The following is a 3,394-nucleotide window of genomic DNA, read 5'->3' on the forward strand; positions in this document are numbered from 1 at the left end:
TGCATAGTAGGCCGCCCGCCGCTTCCGCGGGAGCCGGCGGAAACTGCAGCATGCCGCCAAGAGCCGCGCTGCTTCCACGGGAGCCATGCGGCTTCCACGAGAGGCGGAAGCGAGCTGCCGGTGCCCACGGGAGCTGTGAGGGACCCGTGCCGATTGCGTGGGAGGCAGGAAGAAGCCATGCTGATTCCATGGGAGGTGGGAGGGAGCTGTGCTGCTTCTGCGAGAGGTGGGCCTGCCATCTCCTCTCCGGGCCTGCGCTCAGCTGCAGAGGCTGCGGGCTGGCCTCCCTCTCTCTGTATCCATCTGCGCTTCCGGCCTCACCTGCATGAGTAACCTCCTCCTGTCGGGTCCTGACCCCTTATGGCATCCCGGCCTAATTTGCATATTTCCTCTCTCTATATATATAGATATAGATAGATAGATAGATTCTCTTTTTATTTATTCTTTACAGTTAGAGCGACATAACAATTTTTAAAAATATTGTGCCATTCTTTTCAAGTCCAGTGCTACTGAAAACTCATGTTTAAAAAGTTATGTTACTGGGAGGGGCACAAAGAACTATTTGGGTGATAGAAATGTCCTACATCTTGTCCATCAAACTGAACCCTTAAAGATCTGTACACATTGCATTTAAAGTACACCTCAATAAAAACCATCACATTAAAAACATATTGTGCCATAAAGGAAGCAAAACAAGGTATCTGTCATTTAAAAATAGCCATGATTTACATAGAATTCAGGACTGTCGGGTCCCATATGAACCTAACTAACTCATATCTATAACATTCCACTCTAGTAACCTTTATAAACTCTTGGCTCATTTACAATTTGTACTTGGAGGCTCCAAGTGCAAGTTGCCAGTTATAAAAACAGTCACAGGGTGTAAAGTATGGCATAGTCATTAATCCTATATAATAAAAGCGTAGTATGCAAATTGTCCCCTCGACCAGGAGTTGCCTGGGAGTTCGATCAGGGGGTGGGGCTGGCCGGGGGAAGGGAGGGAGGCTCCGGCGGGCAGCCGGCAGCTGCTAGGGATCCTACCAGTGCATGAATTTTGTGCACCGAGCCTCTAGAATTGTAATAACTATGTCTGGTGTCAGATGGGTACTAGAATTATCAGGGGAATCACTTCATAAGGTATGTAAATGTCTAATCACTATGTTGTACTTTAATGTAATATCATATGACAACTGTAGTAAAAAATTAAGTTAAAAATATATATGACAAAAAATACACAAAACAAACAATAACTTCTCTTGGTTAATCCTCTCTCCTGTTCCTTTCTTATCCAGATGTGAGAGGTCCATTTGATTTCTGGTTACAACCATTTGTCCTCAACTATACCTTTGAACACTAATTTTTATCCTTTAAACACTAAGAGGGAACACAATTCCCACACACATTCACAAATATAGGCAACATTTGCCAAGCACAAGTCTGTATCCTATTATACAGCTACTAGAGGCCCGGTGCCCGTTTTGTGCACCGAGCCTCTAGAATTGTAATAACTATGTCTGGTGTCAGATGGGTACTAGAATTATCAGGGGAATCACTTCATAAGGTATGTAAATGTCTAATCACTATGTTGTACTTTAATGTAATATCATATGACAACTGTAGTAAAAAATTAAGTTAAAAATATATATGACAAAAAATACACAAAACAAACAATAACTTCTCTTGGTTAATCCTCTCTCCTGTTCCTTTCTTATCCAGATGTGAGAGGTCCATTTAATTTCTGGTTACAACCATTTGTCCTCAACTATACCTTTGAACACTAATTTTTATCCTTTAAACACGAAGAGGGAACACAATTCCCACACACATTCACAAATATAGGCAACATTTGCCAAGCACAAGTCTGTATCCTATTATACAGCTACTAGAGGCCCGGTGCCCGGGGCTGGTGGGGGTGGGGGGGTCTCTCAGCCCCACCGGCACTCTCTGGGAATCCGGGATCCGGCCTAAACCAGCAGTCGGACATCCCTCTCGGTATGACAACTGTAGTTGAAAATTAAGTTAAAAATATATATGGCAAAAAATTCACAAAACAATAACTTCTCTTGGTTAATCCTCTCTCCTGTTCCTTTCTTATCCAGATGTGAGAGGTCCATTTAATTTCTGGTTACAACCATTTGTCCTCAACTATACCTTTGAACACTAATTTTTATCCTTTAAACACGAAGAGGGAACACAATTCCCACACACATTCACAAATATAGGCAACATTTGCCAAGCACAAGTCTGTATCCTATTATACAGCTACTAGAGGCCCGGTGCCCAGGGCTGGTGGGGGTTGGGGGGTCTCTCAGCCCCACCTGCACTCTCTGGCAATCCGGGATCTGGCCTAAACCAGCAGTCAGACATCCCTCTCGCAACCCTGAACCACTGACTCCTAACTGCTGGCCTACCTGCCTGCCTGCCTGCCTGATCGCCCCTAACCACTCTGCCTGCCCGGTCACCCCTAACCCCTCTGCCTGCCCGGTCACCCCTAACCACTCTGCCTGCCCGGTAACCCCTAACCACTCTGCCTGCCCGATCGCCCCTAACCACTCTGCCTTGGCCCCTGCTGCCGTTTCATCTGGAAGGATGTCTGGAAGGTCGTTTGGCTGTCCAGTCTAATTAGCATATTATGCTTTTATTATTATAGTTTTGCCTTCTTTTAGTTTGGAGTTTGGAAGATTCAGAACTGTTGTGACCTGGAATGGGAGGGAGGCAAGGACTGTAGCTGCTGGAAATCACAAGGTCAGGACCCAGGGATGTCAGGCCTGGATCCTGGCTCAGCACTGCACTGCGGGGCTGTTTCAGGGCTGAGATGCCGTTTGTAGGGAAGACCGCCGGTGAGAGCCGGTGAGAGCCGGGAGAGCCAGCCTTCCCCGGGTGGCTCCTCACTGCTGTCCGACCGGGCGCATTGCTTCACCGCCCTCGGCCCCGGTTTCCTTGTCGGGAACCTTGGGAAAACGGCAGAGTTCCCTCGGAGCATTCTGAGGCCGGGCGAGCGCACAGGACTTTGCACAGCGCACGGATAAGCGGTGAAATGTAACGCTTGGCCATCCCCATCCGGCCACTTTATGAGAACGTCCCTACAAATACCGAGTCACGGTTGTTACTAGGCGGCCCCGTTTACGGTCAGTGTTTCGTAACACATTTTACCAATTTCCGTGCCAGTGCCCGCCTCCAATGACCAAGTGCATTAACCAGAGCCGGTGTCCTCCTCGGGCTCCCGGCGCTGTCCACACCGGCCACTGCCTCCTAGCCCCTCCGTCCAGGCTGCACCGGGGGGTCCTGAACCGACAGAGCTCCGTCCGCTCGTTACTCCCAGTCCCCGCCGCCCGGTCCTGGTGACAGTTCCTGCGGACGGCCGGCCCCGCCCAGGGAGGAAGCCCCAGAGCCG

The sequence above is a fragment of the Myotis brandtii genome, unplaced genomic scaffold, assembly GCF_000412655.1.
Source record: "Myotis brandtii unplaced genomic scaffold, ASM41265v1 scaffold460, whole genome shotgun sequence".
In the NCBI taxonomy this organism is placed as follows: Eukaryota; Metazoa; Chordata; class Mammalia; order Chiroptera; family Vespertilionidae; genus Myotis; species Myotis brandtii.